Source organism: Thalassophryne amazonica, chromosome 12, assembly GCF_902500255.1.
Source record: "Thalassophryne amazonica chromosome 12, fThaAma1.1, whole genome shotgun sequence".
NCBI lineage: Eukaryota > Metazoa > Chordata > Actinopteri > Batrachoidiformes > Batrachoididae > Thalassophryne > Thalassophryne amazonica.
The window spans coordinates 78,691,615-78,703,887 of record NC_047114.1 but is presented as its reverse complement, the minus strand read 5'-3'; positions in this window follow the sequence as shown (position 1 = coordinate 78,703,887).

Sequence of the window (12,273 nt, the reverse complement as noted above, 5' to 3'; positions counted from 1 at the left end):
TGTGCAGAGTTTATCACACTGCAAATGGTCAGTGTAGAAATGTACAGGTGATTGACAGGTAATGCAATTATGTTATGTTGAGGGCTTACAAATGGAAAACAAATTAACGCTTGAGTCTGAAACTTGGAAAAAAAAAAACACTTTTTGATTTGAACATGTTATTTCATTGGTCAAATCATCGGTATTCATTTGGTTTGGGTCTGATGCTGATCTCAATTTATGGGACTAATATGTATGTACATTTATATACTTTCAGCTGACCTTGACTGGCCTGATGCAGCTAAGTGTACTCTTCCATGTGACTGTGCTAGCAGATGACAAACTTTCCAGGTGGTTTCAGCTGATGCAGGAGTGGTGGTGCTAGAGCTAGTACATACTGTTATTTAAGTAACATAGTGAAATATGAGTAGGGTTAACACCTTTCAGAAGTGAAAATAAAGGGGGGGGCCACTACCACCACCCAAGGAGTGGTATATTTAATTCTGAAAATAGCATTTAGTCAAACTTAAAGCTTTAAGTGCTTTATTAACACAAAATTGTTAATGATAAACTGTGCAGTCACTGAAGTGTGCAATAATAAACATAAATATTAAGGAAAACAGACCAATAATTGAGTCTTTATAGTGAGTACTTTAAGAGGAAATAAAAATATTGTTTGCCTACAGTTTGCCTTGTATCCATTGCTACTAAAGCTGACAAGCCAGGGGTTTGACTCTTCCCACAAATGTCTGTATATTTGCAAATGTTTTTGCTTCTTTGGATGTAGTGGAGTTTCCTCATGACAGGACCTGACCCGAGGTACAGAGATGATACTGGCAGCCCTTAATATTTCCTTGTGAGACAATGGCCAAACTATTCAAGTTAGTGGACCCTACTGAGTCTGGAATGTCAGATACACCATGCCTGACCACAGAGTGGAATAAATGTGTTCTGTGTCAGGAAGATAGAGATGAGATACTGAAATGTCCAGCTAATTCAGCACGTGGCAGCGATGGAGCAGGATGAAAGACCACAGCTCAATGTCTTATATCATCAGATGCTACCAGGGCCTGTTGTGAACTCCTCTGCTGCGGATGCAAGAAGGGATGCAGTGAAAAGTGCAAATGTTTGAAGGCAGAGCTTAAGTGCGCTGAGCTTTGCCACTATGGTGACTTGTGGTTTCAGAACTAATGTTTCAATTTCAATTTGTTTTTATTTATATAGCGCCAAATCACAACAAAGTTGCCTCAAGGTGCTTCACAGAAGTAAGGTCTAACCTTACCAACCCCCAGAGCAAGCACATAGGCAACAGTGGTAAGGAAAAACTCCCTCTGAGGAAGAAACCTCAAGCAGACCAGATTCAAAGGGGTGTCCCTCTGCTTGGGCCATGCTACCGACAGAAATTACAAAATAATTCACAAACATTGCATTTAACTAGACCTGTGACCTATTTTTTTTTGTTGTCATTGTGCCACTGCAGTTGTGTTTTCAGAAATGGCATTGCATTTCAGCGTTCACTGTAACTGTGTGACCTCTTTTTTTTGTCATCATTAAAACAAAGAACTCAAAGAAACAAAAAAAAAAAAACCCCATTAGATTTCACTGATTTAGATGAAAGCTTTTGGAGATACACTAATCCTAATTCAAACGTTTGCCCGAATGGTGGCACTAGAGGGAAGGTCCTAGGGGCACCAAAATCAATAGACTTCATCCTTACGGGGCCATGGATGCTTCCAGATCATTTGAAAAGAATCGGATGAAAGTTCTTGGAGTTAACGTGCTAATGTAAAAACTCTGCAGTGGTGGACATGGTGGTGGTCCACAAAAAAACATAGTATCCCTCCCTGACTCATCATTTGGGGATTTAAATATTACTACTGCATTCCTCATCCTTAAAAATATAGGATTAGGCACCAGGATCAAGACCCTTGGTGGTCTTGAGCCTGAGATACTAATAAAACAACGCCTGGTGGCCATCTTGGAAAATGGCTGCCTGTGCGATGCCCCTATAGCCAAAAATTATCTTTAGAGTATGCTTGAACACTGTGCGAAATATCATGCTTTTATCGTCAAAGTCACGATTCATCCACATATCTGCTCTGTTATTAGTTTAATTTACAGTTGAAAGGCTGTTTCCAAAAGGTCTGAGTTTGAAAACAGCACAGGTGTCTGAGAGAGAGGGGAGGGGTGGCACAGAGTCAGTGAAAGGACAGTGAAAAATGGACTCAGAAAGTTTTTCATTTAAAGCAGCAGTTCTTGACATATAGGTGTTATATTGTTTAAAAAGAAAAAGTAATTCAATCCCAATCAAATTGTTGAAACCCCCCCAAACTGTCAGGATGACAGAAAAACTGCCTGCTTCACTGGATTAAAAACTACTGTCTTTTTTAAAGACAGCTAATGCTATGTCCATTAAATATTAATGTTTTTAACATTTTCAAAGTTATTTAATTTATTAACTTGGACTTTGACAGAAACATGCAAAAAATAACTTTGATCTTACATATGTTACAACATAAATATAACTTTTGGTTTATTATTCTTGCATTCAATGCATCTAAAACCACCCAAAATTAGTTTTAAAAAAAAAGGCTTGCCAAGAATGTTTTAGTGATATAAAACCCTATAGCTTCGGTGGGCCGCGGATCCAGGGGCCCGCAGTACCCCAAAGCTATGAGCTGCCGCGATTGCATAATTTACCCGGCACTAAAATGTTCAGAGCTAAAAGCCTGATTTTCTACCGGTGCATGTTCAAAAAATAGGAAGTTTGTTCTGTACCGAGTTTGTGTATGGACCAAAATCAGGTTTAGAAGCGGGCTATTTTTCTCCATAAATTGAAACCGACTCTTAGTCCTTTCCTTACATAGAAAGGGTAAACTCAGTACAGAACAAACATCCCGTTCTTTATGCACACGCAGATAATGAATATAAAAATCCGATACGTGGGTCATCTCTTAGTACGTGACACTGAGGTTTTAGCACGAACGTCGAAGATTTTGAGTATGCTGAAAATTCTTCCAGGAGCACAACAAACATCAGCCTTGCCCGACTGACATCGAGTTTCTGCGGAGACAGCAGCGCTGGTTGACATTAATCAACTTTTCAATCTCCGTCGGCAAACGCCAGGCTAATCGTCAGAATGTAAATAAGCCGTTAAGAATGTGGTGAAGCTGTAAAACCTAAGCAAATCTTTATTAACATGCTATGCAACATTATTAATCAGGAAAATAAATCCAAATGTTTTTAAAGTGTGGCTGTCGTGTACTATGTACGTGTAAATGCCGATTCTGTTTTTTTTTTTTTTTTTACTCGTTCTTTTAGTTGCTATGTGTAATATTGTACTTTTACGTCACAAAATGACTTTAAGGGCAGCTAATGGCAGAGACCTTTGTGATTTTCTACTGGGTCATTTTCTGTACTTGTACTCAATTGTGGCTTTTTGGTACTTTATGTATCACCACCCATCAGTTCCAACACTCCTGTTTTTATGTAATCTGCCATTCCATTTTATAAAAAAGAAAACAAATTTAGCTCTGCACAGGTCACTGTGTCCTGCTTCAAGCAGTAGGACTCGAAAATCTGCAAATGTTCTCTCAGCTTGCAGACAACAAATCGTGTGTAATTAAACCTGGAACTCCGACCTCGCTGTCCAACACTTCTCTCCCTGCAGCTCTTTGAATTCTGTGCTTATGCTTCTGGGTTTTTGTGCCATAGCTTTTCCAACATCAGTCTGATGTCATTTTATTTTCTCTGAAACTACGAGGGTAGGCTGAAAGGTTTTAAGGCTCACTATAATGCAGTTAATGCATTACTCCTTCATGGGGAGCCTTAGAACTTTTCAGCCTACCCTCGTAGATTTTCTCTAAAACAAAGATTGTTTTTTGTTGTTTTTCCTATGGGCCTTATTTTGATGGTGGCTCCAAAAACAAGTTCTGTGGTGGGCGCAACTCCATGTGGGGTGTGTTCAAGGACACTTTGGCAGCGTGAAATGGGAGGTTTATTTCTTATGGCCCATTCACACTCTGATGACCAGTTGATAAGGTCCACCAGACTCCACAGGAGCTAAGTGGACGTCAGTTGGGCAACACTTGGTCCCAGAAAAAAATTCCAACATGCTTAAGGGCCCCTTCACACAGTGCGAATTTGGCCGAATTGCGCATTAAGTGCACATGAAGCAGGGATCGTATGCAAACCATCTAATTTCGTAGCTGCTTCCAACACCTCGTACACCTGTTGCTACAACTATTTGTGCACACCAGCAGCTATAAGGCAGAGTGTGCGCTGTGCAGCCCTATGCGGCGCACCATCCACAAGACACGCCGTGGGCTGGCAGGACATGCACCAGCAGATGTGGACATGAATGAGATGAGTGCCCTGCTTCTCATTCATGTGATTTCATGACTGTATGTCAGTGACCATGGGTCATCCACAGAGGAACAGACGGATCATATTTGCATTGCCTGCTTGATGAGAGGGATTTAATACAATGCAATGTTTTCATATGGTGCGTCATTTTAATTTTTTTTAAATACGTCCATATGTTTCCTGATATAAGGCAGTGTTCAGCATCTTTTACAGGACAGCGATGGTAGCTCACTTGCTAAAGTTTCTGACTGGCAATCAGAGCTTTTGGAAGGCGCAGTTTCGAATCCCATGGGTGACATGTATTTTGCTGCTGTGTTTTAGCTTGCGGGTGATTCTTTAACTACGGGCACTATTGGCCTTGTAAATGTAATTTCCACCACACCATTGCCTTACAATATAAAGCGCCTTGGGGCAACTGTTTGTTGTGATTTGGCGCTATATACATGTTCTCTGATGTCACTGTTTATCTCCATAGAAACTACCCAAACAATCTTTCATACAAACTGTTTAAAGGGAAATTAGTGTTGTGGTGGAAATTACGGCAATAGTGTGGGACAACTACATTTTGTTTAAAAAATCACAACAGTTGTATGACATTGAATACCCCAATTATGTTTTGATTATTTTACTGATATTTTATTCAGAGATATTATAAAACATTAGAAAAAACATTTCTTTACCATTCATTTTTATCATTGAAGATCAAAAGTCTGGGTGTGGGACAAGCACAAAACGGCAATATTTGCATATAATGATGCTGAAAAAAGGTGAAAAAGTCATCATAGACTACGAGAACAAATTTCTTAACAAACTTTCATTGTAAAGATAACTATAAAAGTATGAAATTTCCCCTTTTTTCTGTTTTTCACACAATATGATCAAAGGACATAATAAGTGCCCGTAGTCTAAGAATCACCCTTGCACAGAACTGTCACAGTATGTATTTTTTTTAATTTATTTATTTTTTTCTTCACACTGTGTTCCCACGTGTGTGAAGGGGCCTTAAAACCTTCGAAGTTCATGCTAAAATGTTGGCAACAGTCACCTCTGCTAGTACGCTGTTGCTGCTCCATTTGCTTCCAATGGCCAACATCGGAGGCTTGCCTGGATGCACACCACCTCCGCTGGATCCCTTGGGCGTGAAGAAATATTAAGAAATGTGAAGGAATATGCAAAACCTGTCTGGAGGATACACCAGTAGCAAGTGAGGAAATCGTAGTTATATCGAGTTTATATATGTCACATGATGTCTCAAATACTGAGTCAATAATTAGCTCTGCCAAGCTACTCTACTGCTCTGTAGAGTGGGTAATGCGCCCACCCTCCAATGGCAAAAGTTGAACTACATCCAATAGTAAGTCAGTGGACTGTTGCCAAACATCACTTGCTGCTGAGCCTTCTCCAGCATTTCACAGAGACGTTTCAGAATCTGCTATATCAGCCAGCACCACCTGCTTCATGTCATAGTCTGATCGTAGACCAAAAGTAATGCCAATCAATGAGAGTGGCATCTGTCCCTTAAATGGGACTTTAATAGAACTTGAGCTTTAAAACAGGACTGAGCTAGGCACACAGCACTGTTATTGAGACAGCGGGCACAACTGAAACGATTTAGTGCCAACCTGTCAGAGCACACAGTGGACAGCAGCCACTAAAGGTCCCAAAGGTAAAAAAGTGAAGCAACAAGGTGAGGTTTTGATTTTTACACAAGGCAAAAATATGGCATCAGGTATTGCCAAGACTTTGCACTGAGATACATATGTATTTTTTTCACATCACTGCAGGCACTGCAAAAAATGTACAGACAGAGTGCACATGTGCTGTCCATCCACTTATGTAAGGCACATCTGAGTGAGTTGGGCTTTTCATACATCACTAGGCAACGGTAGACATTAAACCTTTTTGCAGGTGTCATGCACAAATGCTTTCTGGTGGTAGACAATGTAAGACCACCAGATCTGCATTTGACTAAACTGTTAAACCACGTGTGCAATGATATCGCGACGTGGAGGATGTGGGTACTCACCATAAAAACGACATCTGTGTCTGTTGGAAAAAACGACACTTGTGTCGTACGGGTCGAAGATAAGGGCCCCTTCAGACATAACATGAAAAGCGCAGAAACCAAAAGAAAACCTGTGAACCAAACACTAAATCGGGAACCACAAAACATCCACCTGCTGTCATGAGGGAAATACAGTCGCACAGGCATGCACAACACATCGGCAACAGTTTCGTGCGCATGCATAAACACAGTTCAAGCAGCTGGAATGTGTTGCACCACACCACGCCTCTGCTGTAAAGAAAAAAAAAAAAACCCATACACACCATTAAAAAAACACATTTTATTGAATCCCTCTTATTGAGCGGACAATACAAGTATGAACAGTCTGTTCCTCTGTAGGTGGCCCATGGTCAGAGACGTACAGTCATGAAATGACATGAATGAAGCCGTGTGCTCTCATTTTGTCTTATGTCCAGCCGGCTATATAAATAATTAATAATCAATTAATCAAACTTTATTTCAGACACTACTGGTCCATATAAAAAAACAAAAAAAAAAACACACACAACAGACAATATATAAAAATAGAGAGTACATACTCTTTGAACACTACAGTCCATACAGACATATTCTCCAGTGTCTCCAATAACAAGAGGTGTGTTGGGAAAGTGTAGGGACACGGACCCACAACAGGGGGCGCAAATGCACCGGACAATGGATGAGCCAAAGAATAACAGTTTACTGTTGTAAATGTGCACAACAGAATACAGACAGAAACAGAATTTAGATTACAGTCAATTACACGAAGGTGGCGTGTGGGCAGGCTCGAGGATAGGAGAGCACCGTCCAGAGAAGAGCCGGGCCCCACACGATTTCCACTGCCACCGGATCTGGAAACACACAGGAGACGCCAAGTCCTGATCTCCCCAGGTGGCCACCGTCTCCAGCTGTCGGATCTGGTACTGCTGGCAGGAAACGAAACAGAAAAAGAGGTGAGTGGAAACACTCAGTAACTCCTCGGAATAGTCCAGTTCATGCAGGTGGGAAACAACACCTCCACCTCCGCAATAATGAACACAGTCTGTCCACTAAACCCGACCAGTTACTTGTCTTACGAGTCGTGAAGGGTGAAATCCGTCACCCTGCCGTCAACGACTGGTTCAGCCTCCAGCTGACACAAGTAATGAGGTCCTTCTGTAATGGATAAACAAACTGTTAAGTGCAATACGGCACAGTGTATGGCTGAGGAATATTACCTCGATTTACAGGCGATATCTCGGCAGTGAGGTGGAGATGCTGCCCGGCTTTTGTGGTGATGGCTGATGAGTGACAGCTGGCAGGGGTGATGAGTGACAGCTGTCACTCCCGGTTGGTTCTGCAATGCGGCAGCGCCCTCTCGTGCCCGAAGCCCGCACTTCGGGCAGGGCGCCCTCTGGTGGTGGTGGGCCAGCAGTACCTCCTCTTCAGCGGCCCACACAACAAGGTGTATCTGATGCTGCTCTTTTGTGGCATTATTAAAACAACAATTATTTCATTTTTGGTCGCAATAAAAATTTGTACACAAGATTTCTGATCACAGCATTTAGAGTAGGAACATTCAACAGTTAATACATTGTCTGACATTGTGAAGAGGGGAAATGTCTTTGTTCTATCCTCCATTGTCCTCCTAACACCTCAGTCTTTTTTGGGTTAAACTTAATGTCAAATTGTTGACCATATTCTGTGCAAAATCTAAGCAGTTGCTGCAGTCCAGCAGAGTAGGGAGACATGATGACTAAATCATCGGCATAAAGTAGATGTTTAAGGAGCCGGTCCCACCATACAGTCAGTTTTACAGTCTTTGAAAGCTCATCCACGTACAGGGGATAAAATCTCACCCTGTCTGACCCCGTTTGTCACTAGGAAAGGATCTGATGTTGTATTTCCCCATCTTGCTTTTATGGTTTGATTTATATACCAGAAATGCAGTACTCGAATCAAATAAGGAGGAAACTCTGTCTTGCAATTTCATAAATAATTTGCAATGATTAATGCGGTCAAAAGCCTTAGAAGCATCCAAGAAACAAAAAACAAAGTGGAGTTCTGTCTACTGTATTTTCTTACTGCCTCTTTCAAAGCATAGATGCACATTTCAGTGCCATGTTTACTTTATAAACCAAATTGTTCATTAGAGGTGACTACATATTGTTCAAGTCTATCTAAAAGGATTCTTTCTAAAACTTTTGACAACACACTTGCTAGTGCAATGGGCTTATAGTTTTCTATACTATATCTTTCCTGTTTTACTGGAACCACTGTACAATTAATACAATCACCGGACACTGATAGCTGAGATATTAGTGTATAATTGTGAAAATCACAAGGTTGATATAAAAAATAAATAAAAGGGGACTCAATACACAACCCTGCCATTAAATAACCCTGGTTAAATAAAAAATAAATGCCACTTGCAGGATTCGAACCTGCAATTTACAAAAGCTCTGATTAACAGATGGAAACTTTACCACTGTGCTACAACTGCTGCCTTATAACAGGAGCATAAGAGGATCGAATGGGCTCTCACAGGGCACTCTGTCTTTCGGCCACTGGTGTACGCAAATAATTGTAGCGACAGGTGTACGAGGCATAGGAGGCAGCTCCGATTTTTCACAAATGGCATGTAATTCCTCCTTCGTGCTCTAGTCGGCTTCAAGCGTATTATGTGTGAAGGGGCCCTAAGGGTTTAAATTTCAAATGATTTTCATTTTCGACATGTTTTGAGCCTTGAATAGAATTTTGAGCAATCTTTCTTTGGTAACATGACCTCACTCATAAATCGAAATAAACTTTTGTGTTTTCACATTAGAAGAGCGTTGTTTTACATGTTAGCATCAGACACAGTCCTCTTTTTCTAGTTGCCACCAATAGTGATTGAAACGGTTTATATCAGCAGCAGAAAACATATAATTAATCTAACATCAAATTTTGTTTTCTATTAAAATATGTTGCTCATGTGGCTGTTATACCAGAGAACAGGCATTTTTGGCAAACACATTATGCCTGCACTGGCTGATTAAATTCAACCACAAAGCATATTCATTATGGATTTATTCCTTCATAAATGCTAACTTGCTGCATCATCCAGAAAACAAGTTAATGTGCCTGTTCATCGTGATGAAAGACTGAACATTACATTTTATTTTGGAAAGCAGCAGTAATATTAATGGATGCATGCAAAAACAGATCTGCTCATTGCACTAAATGATGAGCATTCATTCACAGCACGCTTTTTGGTGTCAACACTCACAGTCATTATGCCTCTAAATGTGCTTAAATGCGCATAGCACACTGTAAAATATCTTAAAACCCAAGACTGGTCTTACTCATGTGGTGGTTTGCTGTGAATGTTATTAATACAAGAGCTACTTGTAGAATGTATTTTACTGCCAAGTTGTGGAGCTGGATGGATGACCAAATGAAAGATGGAAGCAAGATGAGATTATGGGTGGAAGATATGATAGGCTGAGATTAAAGGTCTACTCCATATGAAGTACTCATGGTGTGAATAAGAACATTCTACTGTATAGTTCTGTTACAATATTGCCAGAAATTTGCACTTTATCAAAATGCAATTGTAAGCAAAAACATAGCACAGTCATGTTGCAACATATAGTCCACATGAGGAATCTATGGTGTAAATATACTTCAAACCATTTATTAACTCTATATGTAGAAGAAGTAGAAGTCCTGTATCAGTGCCAAGACCCAATGGTGCCAGTGATTATCTTCGGGTACCATAGTGTTAACAACTATCACTGGATGGGAGACCAGTCGGATGCAAATTACTGCCACAGCCAAGGATGGTACGTACCCATTTGCAGCTTGGCAAACTGGGACTATGTAGATGAAGTGTCTTTTCCAAGAACACAAAAAGGTAGTGTGACCAGTAATCAAACTCTGGTCTACTTATTGGTAACCCAACTCCGATATGTTGCACCATCTACTCCATATGAGCTGCCCATGACATGAAGGTGGATTTTAAACTGCTAAATACTGATGAATGTGTTTCCACACAGAAATGACACATGGACACAAACATCAGAATACATAGTAATGTTCTGTCTACTATGTCCATAGTAGCAGAACAAGAAAGAAAATCATTTAACACGATTATTTACTCGGTCTTCAAAAATCACCTTTTATGGATTTAGATGTGACTTGGTCTATACTTAAAGACTCAAAATCTGACTTATCTCTACAGGCACACAATTTCACATTAAAGGTAGAAGAGAAAACTGTGGCTTGCTGACTTATTCTTTACCTTTGGAACACAAAATTCTGAGAAGGCAGAGCATGGGTTGATACGTAAGGCTTTACAAGCTGTATAAGATAAGAGGGCACGGGTAAATTTTAAATTAACATATAATTTAATAAAATTAATATTTGTTGTTGTTATTGGACCTTCGGCGGCTCCCACATTCACCACAGAAGATACAGTCAGATCCGCATTGATATTTGGCACATGTTTTACACCAGATGCCCTTCCTGACGCAACTCCAGTTTTACCCGGAGAAACACACACACACAGCCACTGGTGTTCTGAACAGGTCTCCCATCCAAGTACTAACCAGGTATCTGCACTGCTTAGCTTCTGAGATCAGGCTGACACAAAGCAGACCAGCTGCATTTAATAAAATTAATATATAATAAAAATTATTTAATATATAAAAAGTATTTTATAAATTAAGAGAACCCAAAACATCTAGCATCACAACAGCGGGAAGCCAGAGAAGTATGACAAAAATAAGAGTTTCATTCATCATTCATGCCTTTTTTAATGGCAGTTTAATATCATTAACTAAAAGTCATTATTTGCTGGTCCCACATTATGAATAAAAGAAATTGCTGAATTTACTACAGTAAAAACTAAGGAATTTGAATTGTGAATGCTAACAAATAATACTATATAATCTATTAATCAGCCTCAACACTTTGAAATAATAATTAACTAGGAAGTAACAGTGTTATAATATCGCTGCTTTAATGATTAGCCTACAGCATATAATTCATAAATCTCCTGCAATAATTTGATCAGACAATCAATCACATGTACCCTCAGGGTTGGGTAGAGTTCAATAGTATATCATCTAACTGAGTGCATGGAACAGCATGCAGAAAAAGTCTTAATGGAATTGATCTGTCTGGACTCAGGAACACAATGTTGATGGTGCAATGTTCCTTCTGTAATTCTATTTATCTGAAACCTATCATCTTAAAAAAAAAAAAAAAGAGACCCATCTTCTTGTTCCCCTTTCTTCAGTCAGTCATCTTATTGTATCTGTGAGCAAAAACTGCTTTTGCAAGAAAAGAGGCTTTTTCATTAGACATTTTGAAATAAAAAGGACAATTTTGTAATCACACCAGGCCACACATTGTTTTCCGTGGAACTACACTGCTGTTCTTGCTGGTTTCAGAGTGTGAAGCACTTCATCAGTCTTGATTGATTTAAATTGACTTGATGTGTTAAAGTGATGCCTCAAGCTTTAAATGCAGGATGAAACACAGAGGTGCTGCTAGGGCAGTCATTATTTATGACAATATTAATTTGCTGTTCTCAAAGAAGGAGCAGTGTCATAACTGGGTATGACGTGGCACAGAAAGTGGTAGGACACACAACGCAGACTCACAGGCTGAGGTGTGGAGGTAAAAAATAGGCTTTATCAAAAAACAGACAATAGTTCGGTACACAATAAGGCAGTCCGCGGGGCGGCGGTACAGACAGACGAGAGGCAAATTCTCAGTTCAGTTCACAAGCTGGGGTCAGGTTCACGGCGTGGTGGAGATCAAGACAAACAAGCAAGATCGAATAAACGAGACAAACAGACTATGACAAAAATGCAAGGATGTGACACAATGATCAACAAACTAGCAGAGAAGTGAGGGAC